This window comes from Lissotriton vulgaris, chromosome 6 (assembly GCF_964263255.1).
Source record: "Lissotriton vulgaris chromosome 6, aLisVul1.2, whole genome shotgun sequence".
Lineage (NCBI taxonomy): Eukaryota > Metazoa > Chordata > Amphibia > Caudata > Salamandridae > Lissotriton > Lissotriton vulgaris.
In genome coordinates this window covers 1,494,332,964-1,494,357,423 of record NC_141694.1, presented here as the reverse complement: position 1 = coordinate 1,494,357,423, position 24,460 = coordinate 1,494,332,964, and the positions used below count along the sequence as shown (strand labels likewise).

The window sequence follows — 24,460 nt, the reverse complement described above, 5'->3', positions numbered from 1 at the left end:
TGGTGTTGTAATAAGACTAACTGAGGTGCAACTGAATGCATCTGCTTTGAGACAACACGCACTCTAAATTCTGTACATTTTCAATGTGTATGAGAGTCCGGTAACTAGAGTTGCGAAGTACCCTGTAAATCTGTGACTGCTACAGATTTTCAGGACTTCACTTGAACTTTTTTATTAAAGCTCGGAATTTGCTTTAAAAGTAGGAGTAACCTCACAGGAGCAAACGTTCTTCTCAGCCTTATGTGAATCAGGTCTAGCAGAAGAGTTTAAAAACAGAAACATTTAACATTATACTATCAAAGCATCACAAAAAAAATTATAATTCAGTGCTGCAAGTTGCACAAAACATTATGATTACTTTATTTCTTGTGGATATAATACAATGAATTTAATAAAACAAGGTGCACTGGCTCAAAGTGAACATGTACCATTACACAGATACATGCTATTACTGTTATGTGACTACTAACACAACAGAAATGGGACACCAATTGGTAGTGATTCCTGCAACAAGGGGTTTGCCTCTAAGGTTTGAAGGATGAGGTGGAGCACACATCATTTAACGGAGAACTACTTTGCATTATATCAACAGTGAGATTAGAAGTGGCGGACGATATAGGATAAAAGGTAGATTTTCACAGGATGTTGAGGGCATAACACTGCCAGGTAAAATATGGATAGAATTGTTGAATATCTTTAACAAAGGTCAATATTTGCCTGTAAAAATCCATTCTGACTTGAATGTCTTCAGATTAAGAAATGATTCTGAATTTTGGATTGCAATTGTGGGAGCCAGAAAGCAGCCATTTCTCGGTCGCCATTGAAAAGTTCACAGGTACCATGAGCGTCATTTACAGTAGGCTGGAGGAGATAAAGTGGTGTAGAAAGCAATAATGTGATGTAGGAAAGCACTGAGGAATTCTTATTTTCATCCTCACCAGGAGAATAGTCAAGCCATGCCACACTGGATGCTTGCGAATGAATAACAGCAGATTTATTAGACACTGAATGTTCACAGAGGACACAAAATGGCACAATCAAAGTTCAATGCATCCTGGGAGCAAACAATGCACTTTGTTAAATACTATTAAATGCTGGTACAGCAGGTTATAGCATATACTAGGTGTGTGATGTGTACACCATTCTGAGCTTTGGACCTTGGAACAGGGAATAATTCTCTAATTGTATTTCTTTTCCAAGTTCTGCAGTGCACAAACTTGAAACGTGTAGCTTTTGCCTGCAAGAACCATTGTTTACACTGAATATTACATTTGTAACATTTTATATTTTTTCTATATTGACCAAATGAAGGCTCAGCTGCTCTTTGGTGGATGTTCTGGGGCAATTTGTGGGATACTTTTTATAATAAAGCTTAGTTTGAAGAACCATAATTGGCCAGGAAATATCAAGCAGTGCATTGTAAGGTGGGCCGGAACAGGTAGAGTCAGAAGGATTTAGGTATGTCTCTTGCTACCTTTATTCAAGCGTTTTACATTAAGGTTGTCTCTGAGGTGCTCCTGGGATGTCTAATGTGCAGACTAGAGCAGAAGCTCTTGTGAAATGAGATTGACATAAGATGCTTGAAAACTGCTTTCCAGTTGTCAAATATGTCAGTCATACATGGAGTCTGATTAGCATTGATTTCGCCAGTTGCCATATAAGAAGAGTTACAAAGAGAACAGATAAATGTGCTGCTTATATATCTGAAGTATAAGGTATGAATGGAAAAACACAACACTGTCATGGTTGTATACAGAAGGTTCAAACATTGAGAGTACAAGGGCCTCATAGATGATTCTGGCTTGAGGATGGTCCTGATTGAGCGGATGCTGGGACAACTGTGTGTATAAGCGCTGTGTCCCATAACATGATAACCGTACATCGATGGTCATCAAAAAGCACTTCTCACATGGGATCAAAACAAAGACAACACACTTCCAACCACACACCTTACACTGTGTAGCACGCTAGCCATGTAGATAAGCACTTCAGCGCCTCACATAGGGGAGTAAGAGCTATATAAATGTTGCAGTACAATACAATGTTAGGCGAATGGAAGGAACATGGGTCAGTACGGAAGCTGATGATTATTGATGGACAAAGACATGATTTTACAGGTCATATTGACTCCCCTCGTTTTAATAATTTGAGAAGAAAATACTAAGACCAACTGAAGGATCTCAGCATGAGTGAATTCACGATTGCTTAAAGGAAAGGAAATAAAAATATGCTTATGAAGGCATTATCATTATAGTCTCATTAGAACAACGTAAGGAAATACTGCTAAAGATGTTAAATATGTATTGAACTGAACTGAGTGGGGAAAATGTATTTATTGGACCTATAATTGTAGTGTTTTAATGTGTATACATGAACTAAGCACATGTTTTGTATTTAACAAGTTGTTATCTATCCATCTATCTATCTATCGAGGAAGAATGTACAAAGTCTAAATACATTATAAATGAATACGAAATAGAGCACAATTGAGGATACAGATGGGAAATAATAAACAGACGAACATAGGTTTGTTTAATACAACTTAAAGGTTCTGATTATCAAAAGGAGAGCAGGTTGATAAAAAGCCAAGTCTAATTGATGAAAAATATCTTCTCTTACTTATAAATCCTTGAGCAATCTGCTACTTTATGTAGTACGATATTTAATCTCAAGAAATAACTCTCCATAAACTTGAATTAAATGCTCAATGCAGCGTGGGGATGGAGTCAAATGCAAAGGGTGGTGAGGTAAACAATGGGCCGAATTCAATAAGCATTTTCTGCAAGTTGTTTCTTACTCCTGTCTTGAATTACTCATGAAAATCCAGGCCTGGTTCACATAGTCTGTGATGCGAGGATGTTTGACTCAGTTCATGCACAGGTTTAACTCACTCATGTAATTCCAGGATCAAATCGTTTTTTGATTGAAAAGCTTTTTTTCTTGGTTAATCTTGGACTTCTACTGAAAAGCTTTCAGAATTGGGCCCAAATAAGTTTTTATGACTATCGAGAAAAAAAGATTTCTCTGATATATTTCGACTGAAGGTGTCCCTGTTCCGTTTTCTGTACCTGCTTGATACTATTAAAACTCCTCATCTTTATAACTCCTTTACAAGCACCAATAAGTAAAGCTGTACACCCCCAGCCCGGCAGCAATGACGGGCGGGACATTCAGCGCTTGGGCGCGGCCCTCTTGCGGTACCACAGCTCATGGATGAGGCATCACGGGAGCGGGTTGGGGAGTTCACTGTGGGGAGCTTTAAACTCAACTGAATGGTGCAGGGGGCGGAGCGCTGTATCAAGGGACCTTGAAAACTGTGGAAGGGGAGGGCGCCTGAGGTAGGCGGTACAGAGGCCCAGGACTGAGGAACGGGCCAGCACGTGGCGCAAGAGCAATGGGGTTTTAGGAGTGTGAGTGAGGACTGCGCGTGCTGACAGCTTAGGAGTGTGAAATGGGTTGGTGCGAGGAGGGTCGCCTTTGGCAAGGTGAATGGGCGGGGCATGGGGAAAATTGCTTACATATGCTGGTTTCTCTGGGAGTTTACATGGCAGCGGAAACAATTTGATACTAAGGTGAAGGGCTGTTAACGCTGCCTTGTCTGTGCTTATTAAAACTCTACAAAGGAGAAGGCTTATGAAATTATGAGGGAGCTTGATGTCAGCTACGTCTTGGTTATATTTGGAGGCCTCACCGGATATTCTTCTGATGATATTAACAAGTTTTTATGGATGGTGCGAATCGGAGGAAGCACAGATACTGGCAAGCACATAAAGGAGCACGATTACTATACCCCAACAGGAGAGTTTCGTGTAGATCGAGAGGGTTCCCCAGTATTACTCAACTGCCTTATGTACAAGATGTGCTATTATCGGTTTGGGCAGGTGTACACAGAAGCTAAAAGACCACCAGGGTATGACAGAGTAAGAAATGCGGAGATTGGAAACAAAGACTTCGAGCTTGATGTACTAAAGGAAGCATACACCACAGAACACTGGCTGGTCAGAATATACAAAGTAAAAGACCTTGATAATCGTGGGTTATCAAGAACATAGTTGCCTTCAGCCTTGATGCAAGCAGCACTGAAAGAGCCTTCACCTGTGAACCAGATGATGTTTTTTATACCATTTCTAACTGCAGGATGAGATTGGATTTAATTGCCTGTGAAGTCATGTATAATACAGTCCATATTGGGTGAATGATTTGTATAAATAAGAATACGTTCCCAAATGAAAAAAAAAAAAACTCTACAAAGTTACAAGTCGAAAGAAAATGTGCACCCACAGACACCTCTGACTCTTGTACAAAAAAATCAAATTAACTGTGTTGTCTCTAGAATATTTGACAAGTCATGCTACCATTACTAAGGGAATAAAATTTCACACTGCACCCATTCTGCCTTGGTTGGTGCACACTCATGGAAGATGCTTACACCATTCTAAATTGTAAATGCAGGTTGCATACTGATGATTGTCTCTAATATTTTTTTTCTTTTATTTAATTCCCCCATACATTCGCTTATTAAGCCAATGAGACATACTGAAACAAAATGGAAATAAATGAAACACACTACTTACATAGGCAAACACTGACATGTGCACTTACATGGATACACAAAGCAATGGCACCATGGAGAAGGAAAGAGAAAAAGAATTACCTGGATCCCCTTGCAAGCAGCAAATAAAGCGAAGTGAGACACTTAGTGCAGTTCAGCTGAACATCTCTGACCGTCTAGTTCATGCACAAGCACTTTCTGAGTTAAACAGTCATTGCTTTGTTGCACAACCCATGCTATTCAAGCATGCCAGCAAAAAATAAAACAGAAATTAAAATAGTGCACCAGACTACAAATTTAGAAAATTCAACCCTTGGCATAACTGGGCAAACTCTGCACTACAGCTCCTACAAGACAAAGGAAAACAAGGAAGCGTTGTCAATGCTTCCCACACACACGCAATGCTATGTTAAAATGCCTACCGTGTGCTTTGGTCATTTTAGTTAGGTATGTAGAACCTGTAATTGTTGTAAACATACAACACATTTGCATGAAAGGAGCTTGATGTTTTAAACAAAATATGTTTTGCTCCTAATTTACCACTTACCTCCCTCTTCCTCAACTTTCAGCAAACTGCAATTTTAGTTTTCAGTGCTAAAAGAACAACTTACTTACCTTTGGTAACACCTTATCTGGTACAGACTTGATATAGCCACAGATTCCTTACCTTAGAATTATCCCTAGGCATCAGATTGGATCCAAATATGTTTCGTAAGCAGTACCCTGCGTGCTGGTAGGTGGCGTCGTTTGGCTCTGTGTAGCGTTGCCCACACCAGAAGGGACGTGTGCGCATAGATGCCACCCCAGCGCACTAACGTCAGTTACTTTTTGCGACTTTCCATGCCAGGAACACGGAGACACGAAGAACATTGAACAATGGTGTGTAAAACTAGGGCCCTGCCTTGCCGTAGTAATCTGTTCGCAGAGCGTGTGGCGGGATTGGTAAATCGGTAAGGAATCTGCAGCTAGACAGAGTCTCTACCAGATAAAGTGTTACCGAAGGTAAGTAGCTTATTCATCTTATAGACACTTCTAGCTGCAGATTCCTTACCTTAGAATAGATACCCAAGCAATACTTCCCAGGAGGAGGGTCTGCAAAACAATTTCACACCAAAAAAGTGCCCATCCTGACGGATCTGACTGTCCAGGCAGTAATGCTTCACGAACATGTGCAGAGAAAACCACATTGATGCCTGACAGATATCCAGAACTGGGACTCCAGGAGCTAACACAGAGGTCGCAGACTTTGCTCTGGTGGAATGAGCACACAAGCCCTCTGGGGGTTGCTTCTTGAACAATGTATAGGAGCTTTTTATGCAGAGCACGATTTATTGGGAGATGGTCCATTTCTGCACAGCATTCACTTTTTTGGTTCCGATATACCCCATGAAAAGTTGGTCATCCACCCGGACCTCTTCTGTGTGGGCAAGGTAGAATGACAATGCTCTTTTTGGGTCCCGTCGGTGAAGTCACTTTTCTTCCTTAGAGGTATGCAGCGGAGCTAAGAAAATAGCAGGGTGATGGACTGGCCTACATGAAAGGGAGTGACAACCTTTGCAAGGCAGGAAGCTCTGGTGCGAAGAATCAACTTGTCTCGGAAGATGTTGAGGTACAAAGGCTTAGATGACAAAGACTGGAGCTCACTTGTCCTCTGGGCAGATGTTATGGCCACCAGAAATGCGGTTTTGATTGTAAGGAGCCCGATAGGACAGTTGTGTAGCGGCTCGATGGGGGCGCACAAGACATGTGAGAACCAAATTTAGGTCCCACTGAGGCATAATAAAGGGTGAAGGAGGAAAATGTGTTGGAGAAATTTCAAAATCCTATGTACAATAGGGGATTTGAACAGGGATGGAAATGCAGAGACGACAGAAAGATAACCTTTTGGTTGCCCAAAGAATAGACCTGCTGGATAATATAAAGAATAAACAGAAGAACCTGAGAAAGAGGAGCAGAAAGGGGATCAACCTGTTTTCTGCACACCAAGCCACGAACTTTCACCAATGGCAGACTTATACCTTTTTGGTGGAAGGACACCTGGCTGCCAAGATTACATTCCAGATGTTGGGCGGAAGGTTGAAAGCTGCCAACTGGCGCAGCTCCATCTCCATGCATGAAGCCAGAGAGTGGACATGTTCGGTGGTGCGACTGAAGATCCTACGAAGGGGCAGCCTGATCATAGGATCGAGGGCCATGCTAAACAGCTTGGGATACCAAAGTCTCCGAGCCCAGTCTGGAGTCACAAGGATGACTTGAGAACTCTGGGCAAGAGTGGTATGGGCAGAAGGCGTACAGCAGGCCTGGGTTCTACTCAAGAGGAAAAGCGTCTCTGAGCAAGAGCTGCCTTGGAAATTCCAGCGTGCAAAACCGCCAACATTGCATGTTCTCGGTGGTGGCAAACAGATCTAACCACGGCTCTCACCACTGCAGAGAGCGACCTTGCACCACCTTCGGGGGAAGATGCCATTCGTGATCCACTAGGCATCTTCGGCTGAGTTCATCCGCAGTGGCATTCAGAGAGCCAGGCAGGTTTTTAACCACCAGGGACATGCCCTGCTGTTCCAGCCATGTCCAGCTGGCACAGGGCATTGTGACAAAGGATATGTCACCCTAATCTGCCTTTCTTGTTGCAGTACCACATGGCAGTGGTGTTGTCTGTAAATATCTGCACTAGGCATCCTTTGATAGAAGGTAAAAAGGCTTTCAATGCCAGCCAAATCATTCAGAACTCCAGTAGACTGATGTGGAGTCTGGAGTCCACCGGAGACCAGAGGCATCTAATATCCACCTCTCCCAGATGGCCACCCTTTCCAAAGAGTCACTACTGTCAGATATGGTTGGAGAAGGGAGAGGAGTCTGCCTCTGACCCAATCACAGTTTGTTACCACAGCGCAGATCTTGTGGTGTACCCTCCGAGATCTGGACCATGTCTGAGAGATTCCCCAGATGCTGCGCCCACTGGAACTTTAGGTCTTGCTGCAGAGCCTGCATATGCTAGCGGACATGTGTCACAAGCAGGATGCAGGCAGCATGAGGCCCAGCAGTGTCATCGTCGGTCTCACCGAAACCCAGGATAGTGGCTGAAACATCAGTAACACAACCTTAATATCCTTGACTTGCTATTCTGGAGGATAAGCCAGAAACTGCACCATGTACAGAACAGCAAGGATGAAAGGGAACATTTGAGAGGGAGTCAGGTGTGACTTCAGCACGTTGAAAGTGAACCACAGTGAGTGCAGGAGGTCCACCATAGTTTGGTGGGAGAGGACTGCTCGGGCGAGCCCGCCTCTAATAGACAGTCATCCAGATAGGGGAAGACTGGCGCTCCTGATCTTCGTAGATGACTTGCAACCACAGCCATCACCTCAGTGAACACCAGAGGAGCATGGTAAAGCCAAAAGGACATTGGCAAACTGAAAGTGCTCGTGGCCAACCATGAACAGCAGGTAGCACCTGTGGCCTGTAGGAATATGGAAGTATGTGTCCCGCAAGTCCCACACTACTATCCAGTCCCCTGGGTTGAGGGCAGACAGAACTCGAGTGAGCATGAGCAATTTGAATTTCTCTTTTTTCAAGAAGAAATTGCGAGGGGGCAGGTGCAGGATAGGACATTCCATCCGTCTTGGACACCAGAAAGTAGAGAGAATAATAACTACGACCTACTTCTGGCATCGGTACCCACTTTATGGCTCGCTTGGCCAAGAGAGTCTCCACTTCCTGTCAGAGTAATGATAGATGGTCCTCCATCAGCCTGTCACAAGTGGATGGCATGGCTGGAGAAGTAGTCATGAAGGGGAGGTAGTAGCTCCTTGGAACAAACTGGAGAACCCAGCAGTCTGAGGTTATTGAGCTCCAGTGGTGCAGGTGATGGCGTATCCTGCCTCCCATTTTCTGCAAATGATGGACAAAGGGCAAACTAAAGACGCTTGGAGGCTGCAGCCGCCGGTAGGGTTGTGAGCTGGCCTGACTTCTGGCTGCCCGACCCAAGGGGTCAGTGGGCACGATATCTCCGGCCACGCAGAGTTTCTGGAACTTGCATGCCGTGGTAGTTGGGCAGGTAAGAACAAAGCTGGAAGCCCCTTCCGTGGCCATGAAAGGAGAGAAAGACGGACTGGGGCTGATGGGGGGCCATGGAAAGGCCCAAGGACCTGGGCGGGGCCCTGCTGTCCTTGATCTGAACCAGCGCTGAGCCTGCGTTGTCTCCGAACAGAGATGGGAGTCATCAAAGAGCATGTCCACAAGCAAAGCTTGGACATCCCCTGAAAAGCCAGTTGTCCTCAAGCCCAGCATGGTTTTGTAAGGCCACCAAAGAAGAAACCCACTCTGATAGCACAATGAATTGTAACATTAGCAGTGTCTCTCCCATCTGCCATAGCTTGGGAGAATATGGTTCTGGCCTTCTCTAGGATCATGGGCAGCACCTGTGCAGCTGAATCCCAAAGGGAAACAAAGTATTGGCCCAAAAGGCACGTGGTGTTCACAGACCGCAATGCCAGGCTGGCAGAAGAAAACATTTTCTTACCCAAGGAGTCTGGCCTTTTAGATTCCTTATCAGGTGAGTTGGTAGGTAGTGTGCAAGGATTTACATGGGAAGTGGAGTCTTGGACCACCAAGCTCTCCTGGGTGGGGAGGGGTGTTGGGTGAGGAACGAGGGGGCCCCTGGGGTGGGGCATGGCGGCAGCAGTTGTCCTGTTCACAGGAGAACCTGTGCAGGGCTTGGACCAGGCCCCGAGCTGGACATTGGTAAGGGCTTTATTAAATGGGAGAAGGTGTTCTGAGGGGTTAACTCCGAGCTGTAGCCCCTCTGTCGAGATGTTGGTCTTGACTGCCACAACGGGAAACTGAAGGTCCAGGTCCTCAGCTGCTCACCTCACCATCATTGCAAGTGAAGCTCCCTCCCACATAGCCACGGTAGGAGGAGAGACCAAGCCAGTATCTGGGGAGGTGTCAAGTCCACTGGCATTTGCCAAATCCCCACACCAGTCCACACTGGGGTCTAGGTGCTGGTATTCTCCAGGGATCCAGTGGCCCTTCCCAGTCTTCCCCAAATTTTAACCCATAGGAATAGGACTTAGGCTCCGGCCTGGAGGAAATAGCTTCAGTCTGCACTGAAGTTGGCGTCGGGCGACACCCTCCTGCTACTTATTGAAGTTGGGGATAAGAATGGTGACGGCACCAATCTCAACAATGGGACCGATGCTGGAGACGTTTGAGGTGGCTCAACCAGTGTCGGTCCAGATCCATCTGTGGATGCAAGGTGCCTGAATGGTGCAAAGGGAGGACCCACCGATGGAGAACCAGTAAGGGCCCCTCCCTAACCCACTGGGGCAGAAGGTGCTTCGGCGGGGACGGGGCGCCCAAATATGAGGTGCATGGCCTCATAAATCTCTTGGAGTTGGCTGGGAGTTACTCTGGCTCCCAGAAACTTGGGAAAGCGCGGAGACAACCCAGACCCAGTCTCAACCGCAGAGCCAGGTCTCGAGTGATGACGCTCCCTCGTCAGATGTCAGATGGCTTCACCAGACTAGGAGAAGTCAAAGACCTCTTTGACTTCTTACTTTTCTTCTTTTTGTGGGACTTACCGGAGGACGACTTTGACTGTGATGAAGATCGATGGCTCTGTGACCAATCCCAGGACCTTCCTCTCCACCGGGATCGAGACCATTTCATAGCTGCATGTCGAACAGCAAGGAGTTTGAGGGATCGTTTCGTAAAGGCCTTGGGGTGCATAGGGAAGCAATCGACCCAGGTATTGGTGTTTGGTCGTGCTCAAGACACTAGAGGCAGGCGAGATGCGGTTCCGTTACCGACATCTGCTGGTGAAAAACACCCCAGAGCTTAAAACCAGCCTTCCTACTCGACATCCTTGCCGTACCATGACCAAACATCAAAAAAGCACAGTCAAGAAGTGACTGATGGGGTAACTGTCTCCAGATCTGCGCTGACTGGTGCGGAAAGAAATAACTGACATGAGCATGCTGGTGAGGTGCCTATACAGGCACCATGCACTACTGGCGTGGACAACGCCATGCAGAGTTGAATGACGCCATCTAACTTCACGCAGGTGTACTGTTTACAAAAAATGTACTGATCGTCTGACACCTGGGGATAATTCTGAGTAAGGAATCTGCAGCTAGACGTCTTTATCAGAGATAAATAAAATGTACCTTGGACCCCATTGTGAATGTTACTTGAACAATAAATTCACACAACTCATATAATATCAATTGATGCAGAAGATGCAATAATACTATAGGATTGCAAACATTGGATTTTCTTTTACTAAAAGTTCTGTGTCAAGAGTCATTTACAAATACAAACCAGCAGATATACAAACACAGATGCACACAGGACTGTGTGTCACTATGATCAAACAAAGGACAGCACATGGCTGATACGCTGAGGACCCTGCTACCCCACATCCTAAATTGCTAGTAAAGACTTCTGGCTACCCACGGGGGCTAATTCTGCCCACTGAAGTTTACTGTGCCGCACCATCTCATTATATTATACAACTCCATAATCGTTATATTACAGCTATAAACATGGGTCCTTGAAGATCAGCAACAAATTCAGCCTCTGAGCTACTTTCAGAAGGCCACCGTCCAACTAAACATGTGAGGGCACTGTAGGGAGTCTAGTTACTGCATATGCTTTGGGTGTCAAACAGCACTGCACATTGCTGGTACAACTCTTTGGCCTAGCCTACTCAAAAAACCTCCCAACTAATACTGCCACACTCACCATACTGGCTGCTGTCCTCAGAAATCAAAATCACACTCCTCTCTACGAAAGATATGTTTGGAAAGTCATACCCAGGAGTATCGAAAGTTCTGCAAAGCCATACTAATGGCAGACTGCTCACTACACAAATGCATATTAGGAAGATTATTAACAAATTCCCTTTAATAGAAAAGTGAGCTCTGTGCAGAGATGTATTTAACAGAGCTTCAAAAAAAAAAATAGACAATGTGCATAATTATTTATTTGGCAACTGTCACACTGAAGTTTGTGGGTGTGATACAAGTCACACCTTAACGCCATAGCATAAACAGAAATGTATTTATGGCTTACAAGACACCTAGTCAATTGTATTACTTTAACTGGATAAAAGAGCGACTGTGGTTTATACTCTCCTTATTATCAGCTCATATTGTCTGATTCTATACATGTATCACTTTTGTTTAAAGCTCATAGTACCTTTTTGAAAGATGAAATCCTAAACAGATCCTTATTCTAATCCAAATTTCAGATAGGAAATCAATAGTTCACAGTGGCCCTTTAAAAGTTTCCTTAAGTCCAATGCATTTGAAAGTAGAGTTGTTGAAGCTAGACCAACGTGTGCCCATCAAAAGGGCTCATCACAGCATCCTCATGTTGAGAGCTGAGGAACTGGATTTTTATTCTCGCCACAGGTGTGGGACAGGAAGACCATGAAAACAAGTATGAATGGCAGATTCTATTGTCTTCAAATCACTTTGGGGTTTTAAAAAGCTAGAAGACTCAAGCTACATTGTGTTGTTTAAAATCATAGATGCTAGAACCTGTGCCTTTCAATTATTCAGAATTAATATCCCATCTCTAGTCTCCCTTTTATCTCTTAGAAATCGGACTCTTCATAATTAAACAGCAGTTCCAAGACAAACACCTTCTTGGCATGCTTCAATTTGGACCCATGGCTGGGCATAGCACATAATCTGCAATACATATAGTAAAAGATAAGATCCTTCGCATTTTTGATGGCAGCCTTGTCTGTCTTCTCATCCTACTGGATCGCACAGCAGCCTCTCACAAGCTAGATCACAACATTCTACTTAAACTCTCTTTTCTTCAGTACGCTGAGGACACCCAAGTCTATCTTTCATTGAAATCCAATAAATGTATTTCCTTGATTGAACCTACTTTACAATGGACTTATAAATGGATGGAACAAAAAATACTTGAAAATGAATTCCCTAAAGATAGAATTTCTTTTCACTACCTCTAAATCTTAACTAAATAACCACCAAATGCATGTTGAAGCCATCAATTATGGTGTCAATATTCCAAATGTAAATGGGCACTACTGCAAATTAACAGTGCTTCTTTCTAGATAAAGACTTCACCCCAAACAACTAATTCAGGCTACGGCCAAATCTGCTAGATTTCGTCTTTAAAAGTTCAAAAGCATAAACATAATCTGAAAAATATCTGAAAAAAGAAGTAGATTCTCTTGTAACATCTCATATAGATTATGGTTCAGCTGTCCTTACTGGCCTGCCCAAAACAAATTACTTCTCTAAGAGCTGTCTCACTTCTGCACAACTTCTAGTCAATTCCAAAAACATTAACATATCACACCATTGGTTGTTTTCTTTAAACGACTCCCTACTGATGCAAGATACACAGAGAAAATTGTCTGAGGCCCGTTTAGTACTTTGCATCTTAACTTTCTTCCATTCACCAGTTGACTACATTTTTAGAAAAGCCACTTTACGCAGAGCCTTTTCAGATTATGCACCTAGAACATGTAGCACACTTTCTGTACATATAAAGCATGCTCTTTTTCCTCTTTTCAGATCTTTTCTTTAAGAGGTGCCTATTAGGAAATATGTTCATATAATCATATAAAGTCATACTGCTTTCTCGTTCTCGTTTCTCTAATATTAGCATCCTACAATCCTCGCCTTAATTTCCAGTACTTCTGTACTTTTACCTAAGCAGCTATCTAAAGTAAATGGTCCTTCCCCTGCCTTTGCCCTCTCCGGAACCCACTTCAGAAGAATATCCCTTTGCTAACCATTGAGTACATTTTCCCTTGTTTCCTCTTATTTTCACTAACCCGATCAGTTGTTGAGCCTACTGTTCACACTCAAACCTTATCCGCAAAATATAGTAAAGTAAAAGACCCATGTTAATTATACATTGTTTCTGGTACTTATCAGGTACATCTCATCATGACATGAAATTGTTCTTCTACTCCCAGTTATGATTTACGTAATTTGAATGATATTGTAAATACCTCATTTATTGTTCACACCCCCTAAGTATGACCCCCTAAGTATGACCAAATAGTTTGTTACATTACTCTCCATCGCATTAGCTTCTACACCCCCACCCGCTGCCTCCGCTCTGCCAACCTCGCCCTCGCCACAGTTCCTCGTATCCGGAAAACCACCGCCGGCGGAAGATCCTTCTCCTACCTCGACGCCAAGACATGGAACACCCTCCCTACCAACCTACGACAGACCCAGAACCTGCTGGCCTTCAGAAGACTCCTTAAGATTTGGCTCTTCGACCAGTAGCAGCTCCCCCCCTCCCCCCAGCGCCTTGAGACCCTCACGGGTATGTATTGCGCTTTATAAATGCATTGATTGATTGATTACCTAGAATTACCTTCTGAGTATTAATGCTAATCTTCAAAGTGCTACAGTCAAAATGTTTTACTTTGTGTCTCAATGACTTGTATGATCCTTTGAAACCTGGATGAGTGGAGTCCGCGGTATAGAAAATAATATAAAGTTAGAGAAAATATATGCCTTGCTACACACTGAGGCCAGTTGTGCACCTGCGAAAGTAGGATTCACACATCACAGTCTTTTATTATGCCTCATAATAAGTTATGCACACTGTCCCTACAAGCCTTGTTACCCATACCAATCACAAGCAAAAGGCTATGCAACCCCACAATTTCAAATCTGAAATGTTACGATTGTGAACTATTATATAGTAACTGTATGGCTGCAAAACATTCAAAGGATAACACCTATTTATAATCTGTAAGTAGTTGAGTGTTGAAAGTTGCAAAGGCTGCTGGGTGCCACAGGAAAATGTATCACAGAGCACCCTCCACCAACATTTCACCTAAGAATTTTTGCTATTACCGCTGACAGAAGTCAGGTATACATGTGAAAAACACGTGTTATATGGCGACATAAACGAGAAAGGCCTCAGAATGCATTCTTATTGACCCAGGTGAATACCATTCTAACTATATAGGATACAGTGGGTTACTTACTTCCCTTCCACACCAACACCTATTCACCTTAGTAAAAATTTCACTCCGTTTTAAACTCAGGTCTATCTGACAGATGGAGGAAGGGATATGCTGTGTGACAGCGGATCTATTTAAAGACTTTACCATAGAGTTTTGCAAAATGTAAACAAAAATTTACTCTGAAGGAAACTGAAAGATTCCATTATGTTCAAATACACCACTGAGTCCTACATCCCAATTTGAAAACAAATACAAAGAGAGTTTAAACAATATTTGGAAAACAACAACTGGGAAATTGATAAGCACTATGGGTGTAATCTCAAACTTTCATTTAATGTTGATAAATACAACACCATCTGTTGAATGGCCTCACATAAAACACTGGGTAAAATAAGAAGGTTCGATAATAAGAACCTGCACATGAGAAATTCATAGAAGAGATATCCACAAACATTTCATTAGCTTGAAAAATGTAGAAATTCATTCTAAAATCATGTATGGATTTTGCTACAATCTACTCAACTCTACTTAACTACACTCTACTTAACTCTACTTAAGATTCACTGGATGTTTCCCTTATCCCCTCCACTATGCTGGAGGGGATAAGGGAAATCAGTGACTTTTTGTACATACAGTAGCGTTGGCCTAAGCTTTCATCCTTCTGATGATTTGAGATAGCCCACACACATAAAAACAAGGTAGTAGGCTTCCCATTACCCCACAACCTGAGAGCCTTTATATTTGACCTTAGATTGAATAATTATGATCATAGATCCAAAGCAGACTGGTATTGACACTACAAAGCCTGGGCATGGCAAACCTGGCTATTACTTTCCATAGGAAAAAGAACAAACCTCTCGCAGTCTCCCAGTGGCTCCACAGGCTTTGGTCAACATTAGCTTTGGAGAAATTGGTGATCAACGTGGAAGATTTGGGCATCCATTTTAAAACATCAAGGAAACCAATGCAGGATTGGATTTTACTTATCTGGGGGCGCAATTTTGCTCTCACTCCAGCCAAGACAGAGGACTCAGGACCTTTTGTCTCACTGATAAGAAGGTTGTATATATGCATGGGAAAACGTGACGAGCAAAAGAGCTGGAGAGTACCAAGAGTTTACTCTTGAGACCGCTGAGCCTGACATTAGATCCACCATATGCTGTGATGACCGATCCCCTCAATAGATAAACTATAAAGACACACATGAAGAAAAAAATATGCAAAGTCTGGGCTGGCATAAAGGAAGTGCCATCTCTAAGGACATAGCAGGGAGTCTCTTCCACACATCATACATGTGTCCCGCTTTAGAAGCTGCACAAAGAAGACTGCGAAAGGTTCATTTTATGTACGAGGGTCTTGCTTACTGTCTCAATCTATCAAAGTATAACAAAGAAGACTTTTCAAGAAATTCTGTACACGTTTTTATGAATGAAGGTACTTTGAGCAGCGAGCGGAAAATCTGAATGTCTAATCATGCCTCAGATGCCATATTGACTAAGCACTAAAATGTGTATCGTCCACATACCACTAGACCAGAAACCTATGTTTGTTCTACCACAACTATGGATGATTCAATAAAAATTTGGGACAAAATCCCATTACTTTCAAGGCTGCTGCCAATAGAAAGCACTCAAGATGACACTCAGCCAAGAGACTCACTTAAAAAAACAGTAAATGCTGAAACTCAATGTCTTACACCAAGTAGTCAAAACTGCCCCAAACTAACATCCATCCACTCAGAGCTCAGCAGACTGCTTTCATCTGCCTTTCTCCTTGTACCATGAAGGGTATAATACCACTGTTTGACACCAGGTAATCCATATAAAAACAATCACATAAATGAAATAAAAACGAATAATTCTCACACATTTTCATCTGCCATGAGCTTAGGGCTTGCTTACTATTCTCTAAGATTTAAGACAACATTATGGGTCTTTTTACAGGATTGCAAAGTAGTCTTTTTTTAACCAGAAAGTGAAAAAAGCACATGGACATCGGTATGAGGGCAATGAATGAAGAGGATCTGATTTGAAGTACAAGATTGAACAAACGTCAGGTAAAAGTACAAAAGTGAGGGAACTGTGAAAAAGGTTGAATTCTAAGACGTGATCCTATCAGTACATACATACAGGCAGAATTATACCAGTCAGAATTGCAAGTCTACAATCAACTTATAGAACAAATGATACCATATTTACCCTGTTTAGCATGATAAACAAGTTACATCGAAAACGTACTTTGAGGCATGTGCGAATACTTACTTGACAATTCCCTGCCTCCAAAGGAAAGCAAATTAAAAAAATTAATAAACATATTAACAGTTTCTTCACATTCATCGGATTACACATGACAGCATATATATATTGTACCATTCTTTCAGTACGTATATATTGATGCAAGTTCCACCTGACAAGAAATGTTTAATAATCTGTGTGCTGTCATGGGGAATACACTTACTAATGTGGTGGAATGGAGGTCCCTTGGTGGTGTCATACAATTTATTTTAGATTGCCCACGTGTCGACCACATTTACTCACGAACGAGGCATTTACCTATCGATAACTTTATAATCATTAGAATACTAGGGAGAATTATTTTCTACATAAACTCCCAGTTCGAGTAATTTACTTTTTTAGACACACCTGTAAAAATGTAAATACCAGGTTTTAATACTTTATTGAAAGCAAGTTGTGATGTGATATAATGATCTAATCTTTCAAGGTGGCAGTTAGAGGGCTGCTGGCCTTCCTAAAACACTAAAAGAGAAAATGGCGTGTGACTGTCGGAACAAATCGTCTCTGTGGTGGTTCTCTCAAACAAGCATTGGCAATGCCAGCACATCTGACTTCCCTGTAATACTAAAAATAGGCAGAGAGAGGTACTTTGATCCATAACATATAAGACTGCCAAGCAGTTTCATCCACAACATAATGTTGTCTCCATTAACGATATGCTGTTGCTGCCTGTAGTCAGGGTCTAAAAAAAATCATCGTACTTCCAGAGCATAGAGGCCCTTGTGCACCATTGCCCCTCACAAATTTAAAGGGAAGGCAACACTTGAGAGCAGCCTCAGCTCTATGCATTTAGTATGTGCTCAAAAGAGTGACCCAACGTCAGCCACAAACCAGAAAAACAATTAAGTATTTGTGAATTGAGGTTTTTAGAGGATGGAGGAGTTAAAGGTGCTATTGTGTAATCACGATAGAACATATTTTGCAGAAAAACCAGACATTTTGAAACTGGACAGTGCTGAAAACAAGGAAGAGCTGAAGCACAGGAGATGGAGAAGTGAATACAAAAAATGTTTTTAAAAATCTAAATGGGATGTGAACATGAGAGTCAAAAGGGAAGGGAAAACAAACATAGGCTTTTTGGGTCCAATTTCATACAAGGAATAAAACACCTTTAAGTGAGGGGTTAAACCTTTATATAGTCAAGCAACTCTTTGAAGAATTTCATATTATAATGTACAGATGACCTCACCAGTAAGGCGCACCGTGAGTCCAATAGAACAGTAAGCATGTCAGACATTACTGTCATCTAGCTACCAGTTTGATAAATGTGAGGTCAGCTATAAAAAAAAACAATACAATAGGGCTTGATTTTATGTCATATTCTTAGACTGCTCTTTTTGAAGGAGACTTGGTGGCCAGACCCTGGGGATGTCCTGGATGCACCGAAGTTTAAATGTTTCAGGCAATAGTATTCAAGAAAATCCCAAGAGGGTAGCTTATATTTTTCTTCAGTTTGCCCTGCTCATCCTTTCTGTGTACCCAATTTAGGGAATTGCATGTATTTTATTTCAATCTAAAAATAGTGATCAAATGTAATTTTTTTTTCACTACCTTGCTTGGACAATTTATCAAGGGAATTCTTTAATTGACTAGTGAACTTAGAAACTAATCTTTCCTCGTTCTTTAATGAATTCCTAATCATTGGAGGATTTAATGTCTGGGTGAAGGAATCCGAAAAAATGGGCAACCAAATCTTTGAAAATGTATCTCTTTTTTGTATATTTCAAAGTTCAAAGTGTCAGTGGCCCATAACACTGTGCAAAGATAGACACGCCTTTGACATAATTTTTAGTATCCCAGTTGTATAACTGTTTATGCTCAGTTCCAGCTGCCTTAGAAGGATCATTTATCGTACTTTTAAAAACAGTCAATTTTGAGACCAAAGACGGTAAAAAATCTACTCCATCTCCCTTCTTAGTACGGGCCTGGAAAACAGAACAGCCAGATGACTTTGCTAATCTAAATATTATGAAAAATATTATGTATATTGATGTATAGATGTATATTGAAGTCTATTGAATTCCTTTTGGTTTGCAGTTTTTGGCGAGATTGCCCCAACCACTACTGTGTCATCATGGTATGTGTTTCACCTTAGCGTTAAAGAAAGAAAAAGCCTTATTTCTATATTTGGACACTAACTGGAGGAAAATAAAGGAGAGAAGACCAGGGACCTATATTGAAGACAGCTCAGAAAGTACTCTCTAATATTCAGATTGGCTATAAAGCAATATGTTTGGAAGAAATTCATCTCTGCTGAACGTAGGTCAGGGGAGCTGAGTTGTTGAAAACTTTTGAATCCCTTGTTAGTTCTCCAGCCAGTGCTTAATTTGTAAAAGAATAAGCAACAGGCCTATGCTATCTAAGACACCAGACATTCCATGATCCTTGTGTCCTTCTCTCTCTTGATCTGGATCAAAGTCAGTTGCAGAAGCTTGTGGATTCCTTAGCAAAATTGGTCACATTATTTTTTCAAGACAAGGTTGGATGTTTTTCATGATCCAATTGGCTTAGATGTCACCCAGTCGCCTTCTGGTGGTGATATATAGCAGGCAAACTTAGCATCTGAGTAAATTCAAGTTTTTACCAACCTAATGATACAAAACGTTGTTAAGATCCTACTTACAAGCAAGTCTTCGATGTCTTAACTAGATCTTTTCCATTGCAAGCCCTTGCTTTCAAATAGAGACATTATTAGGTCAATTTTACATCAAACTATGAATTGTTTCTTTTCGAATAGGGATGTGTACCCAACTTTATGAAATCAGCAAGTGTTCATCCTTTTTTAAAAAGCTTTCTTTGAAACCAGTTGCTCCTATTAATTTCTGTTCCATTTCCCTGCTTCCATTCTGACCTAAAATGTGAGGTGCAACTCTTCAAGTGCAGAATTTATCAGATGAAAACTCAGAATTTGGGAAATAAATGTATGGTAGCATCATGCTAAGGTGACCACCATTGCATGGCTGATGGTGGCAGTGGCAGTGTCCTGATTTCATTAGATCCATCAGCAGGTATTCATCACCGATGACCATCTAATTTGTTTAACAGAGATTAGTGGACTTCCATATACACAGTACAACTTTTGATTGGTTCTACTATTTTGTTTATCTGGCAAATTTCAAGTGGTACCACTGAGTGCTTTTTCTCTGTGGCCGGGTATTTGCAATAGCAATTCGCTATATCGACTTGCTTCAATACCCCTGATATAAAAAGTGTAAGAGGGTTTAGTCAATTAATTGTTGCTGTCCAACATAAAGAAAGAGGTAATGTGGGAAGTTGATAAAATTGCTTATGATAACAATGCAGTAACAAACAATGTTATCAGTTTCTGTGAAACTGGGAAAAGCAAAGATTCTTTGATCCACATTGAGGCACCTGTGCTTTATGCATTTTTGAATGCATCTATAATTATGGCCATTTACTCCAAGACCAGTAGGCGATGCGTCAGTAATTCCCCTTCCATCAAATCTTCATTTTCTGAGCTTTGTAATCCACATGGAAATTGGCTGACAGGATCTTGAGAACTGTGAGGTAAAAACATACAGAAGAGCTTAGGTAAGCAGGACCCTTTTCTAGATGTCACTGTGGGTAATGCAATCAGATAATCTTCCACTGCTTGTGCTGGAAGGCAGTGGGAGCTCTTAGTGGCCTGTTGAATGTGATCATCCATAGTCTACAAGATACTGAGTATTGGTCGGACGCTGGAGGGCTTTGCAGGGGAGAGACTGGATTTTTGTTTCTTTTATTTCAGGAATGGGGTTATTTTGGTTTCAAGGGTTGTAGCACAACTTCATCTGCAAAGGATATATTTATGATACAGATGAGGTCAATGAACCATGTTTCTAATAAGATCTCTGTAGGGCATGAGTATAATGTAATGGACCCTGATAGTAGAGCAGGTTTGGAGGAATATTGGAGAGCAACTTTAGCAGAACACATTTTGAAGTTCTGAATCCTGATCCCTGTAATTAACGTAGTAGTGATGTAAAAATACAGATTTTTTTCACCAGATCTTGGGAGGGAATACCCAGACCATGCCATTCAGGTTAAGTTCATAAAAGGTTTCAAAAACTCTATTGCATTACTTGGCTCTTCAAGCTGTTTCTGATTTCTGCCACCAATACTTAAACTTCCTAAAAATAATTCTAAGGAGTAGCACCGCTGTTTTTCCGAGTAGGTATCAATCTATCTGTAGCATTCCCGTGATTTTAATGTCCCTCCCCTCACACACTTTTCCGATTATTCACAGGTGCTCTTCTCAATTCTGTCCTGATGAAGACCCCCACCGTGAGGACTGAACCTACCCTCCTTCTTAGGGGTCGAAACGTTGACAACACACATCACAAACTCTGAGGACTGATTAAAAAGTGGATGTTCATTAGAGTTATGTGTATACCCAGGAACAATTGACCTGTTCTAGGCCGGAAAGGTTTATATCATGTATAACTGAGGTATATATGTCATAAACACCTCATCCCTGTTCCTTCACCCACACGCCAACCGTTCCCTTTTCCCGCTATATTAAGAGCACTGTAAATACGTATTGCACTGTGATATGCTTGAGCAATTGCGTTGCCATTAACATTGATATGCTTGAGCAACTGCGTTGCCATTAACATCTAATGCTTTGAATTAAAATTGCATTAGATGCTTACATGCCAGTAAATAAATTGGATTTATGCATTATATGAAAGGTAAGACTGGTGAATGCTATATTATTTACTGTCCACTGCAAGTGTTGCTACAGCGACCACTTACCTATTTGTACTGCAATACTGACCCAGGTCGGGTAGATTTGTGTGGGTTACCCACTTAATACTTAATATGAATGACAACATGAGCAGAGAACGAACACTAGGAGAGAATCAACAGATGCCAGATTCCGTGGACAGACTGAGGTGGTGCTGAGTGATGCTGAGGTGGTGGTGTGTTGGTGTGGAGGAGATGCTCAGGGGATGCTGAGTGATACTGAGGTGGTGCTGAGTGATACTGGGGTGGTGATGTGTCATGCTGAGGTAGTGATGAGTCATGCTGTGGCGCGGAGTCATGCTGAGATGGTGGTACTGCACTGGTGCTCAGGTGGAGCTGAGTGATGCTGAGTTGGTGCTGTGCTGTGGTGATGCTGTGTTGATCCTGAGATGGTGCTGTGCTGATGCTGAAGTAGTGCTGTGTTAGTTCTGAGTTGCTACTGAGGTGGGGCTGTCCTGGTGCTGAGGTAGGGCAATGCTGATGGTGGTGCAATGATGCAGAGGTCATGCTGTGCTGATGGGGCTGTGCTGATGTTGAGGCAGTGCTGCACTGAAGTGGTGCGTTGCTTTTGCTAAGTTGGTGTGTGCTGGTGGTGGTGCACTGATGAGGAGGTGGTGCTATTCTGAGATTGTGCTACACTGATGCTGAGGTGGTGCTCAGGTGGTGCTGTGCTGATGCTGAGGTGGTGCTGCACTGATGCTGATGCTGTACTGAGGTGAGCGATACAGAGGTTGTACTGAGGTGGTGGTGTGCTTGTGCGGAGGAGCTGCTGAGTGATAGTGAGGTGGTGCTGAGTGATGCTTTGGTAGTGCTCAGGTGAGGTTGTGCTGGTGCCCAGGTGGTACTGAGTGATGCTGAGCTAGTGGTGTACTGAGGTGATGCTGCACTGTTGCTGAGGTGGTGCTGTGCTAATGCTGAAGTGCTGCTGCATTGGTCCTGAGTTGCTGCTGGGGTAGTGCGCTGTTGCTGAGGTGGTGCTATGCTGGTGCTGAGGTGGTGCTGTGTTGGTGCTGAGATGGTGCTGCACTGGACTGAGTAATGCTGAGGTGGTGCTGTGCTAGTGTTGTGGTGATCCTCAGGTGCTGCTGTGCTGATCCTATGGTGGTGCTAAGTGATGCTGAGGGGGTCCTGAATTATGCTGTGGTGGGGCTGAGTAATGATAAGGTGGTGCAGAGTGATGGTGAGGTGGTGGTATGCTGAGGTGCAGCTGCGTTGGTGCTGATTTGCTGCTAAGGTTAGGCTGCGCTGGAGGTGGTGCAATGATGTGGAGGTGGTGCTGTGCTGATGTTGAGATGGTACTGTGCTGATGCTGTGCTGTAGTGGTGCTGTGCTGGTGGTGCTGAGTGATGCTGAGGGGGACCTGAATTATGCTGTGGTGGGGCTGAGTGATGCTAAGGTGGTGCAGAGTGATGCTGAGGTGCTGGTATGCTGAGGTGCCGCTGCGTTGGTGCTGATTTGCTGCTAAGGTAAGGCTGCACTGTAGGTGGTGCAATGATGTGGAGGAGGTGCTTTGCTGATGTTGAGATGGTACTGTGCTGATGCTGTGCTGTGGTGGTGCTGTGCTGATTTTAAGGTAATGCTGCGCTGATGCTGTGCTGAAGTGGTCCTGCACGTTTGCTGAGTGAAGCTGAAGTGGTGGTGTGCTTGAGCGGAGGTGGTGCTCAGGTGCTGCTGAGTGATACTGAGGTGGTGCTGAGTGATGCTTTGGTGGTGCTTAGATGATGTTGTGCTGGTGCTTGGGTGGTGCTGAGGGATGTTGGGTTGGTGCTGCGCTGGTGCTGATGTGATGCTGCGCTAATGCTGAAGTGGTGTTGCAGTGGTGCCGAGTTGCTGCTGAGGTGGTGCTGTACTGGAGCTGAGTTGCTGCTGAGGTGGTGCTAGGCTGATGCTGTGCTGGTGACGGTGCACTGATGTGGAGGTGGTGCTGTTCTGATGCTGAGCTGGTGCAGTTAAGTGATGCTGAGGATATGTGCATGTGCTGAGGTGGTGTTGGGTGATGCTGTGCTGGCCCTGGGGGATGCTGTACTGGTGCTACGCTGATGCTGAGTTGATGGCGCTGCGCAGATACTGAGGAAGTGTAGCGCTGGTAGTGTGCCGCACTGGTGCTGAAGTGGTGCTGCACTGGGCTGAGTGATGCTGAGGTGGTGATGTGCTGCTGTTGTGGTGGTGCTCAGATGCTGTTGAGTGATGCTCAGGCAGTGGTGCTACTGAATTCTAAGTTTGGAGAGCACAAGGAGCCATCCTAAGATATTGGTTTCATTTCACCAACAATTGAAACCTAACAGAAGCATCAAAAGTTTAAAGCGCGCAACCTAAAACTGCTTTTATTTTCATAAAATGGAGAAATGATAGCACGTTTACCCCTTTAATCATATCCAAAGAATCACACTGTGAAAAGCACTATGTAAATAGGTTGATCCTACTGTCGGCCATCTTCTTAAACTACACTTTCATTAATTAAGCATATTATTTAAGGTTTTGACATATGAGCTAATGAAACCAAAAATTTTACTGGATGAAAAAAGACATAGCCTCTGGCTGAAATTGCGCTTGTGAAACCAAAGACAGTGGAAAACAAGATTTGCAGTACTCGGCTTAGATTGCTCGGAAAAGTCAAACAAGCTGAGGCAAAAGAAAAAGGAGTGCGCCGAAACTAGCATATTTGGCCATTAGAGAAATGATCCATGTAGCAGGGCCAGTCTCCAGTGCATGATCAAAATAGCAAAAGGGGGGACAAATGTAAACTATTGACCAATAAAAACAATGGAATTTCGAAAGGCACATGTAGAAATGAATGAAAACTGATGGGCGTGCTGAAAGCCCATACAGTAGATACAGCATGTCTCTAGAGACAGCCCATGTGCTGCATAGACGAGCTCTAAAAATTACTAC

The 24,460-nt window shown here is 42.9% G+C and overlaps 1 protein-coding gene across 1 annotated transcript in view; it reads right to left on the bottom strand.

The window, feature by feature from the left end:
• Positions 1–24,460, bottom strand: part of EML6 (EMAP like 6) — a 748,837-nt gene that overhangs the window by 104,114 nt on the left and 620,263 nt on the right. The gene's annotated exons all lie outside the window — the stretch shown is intronic.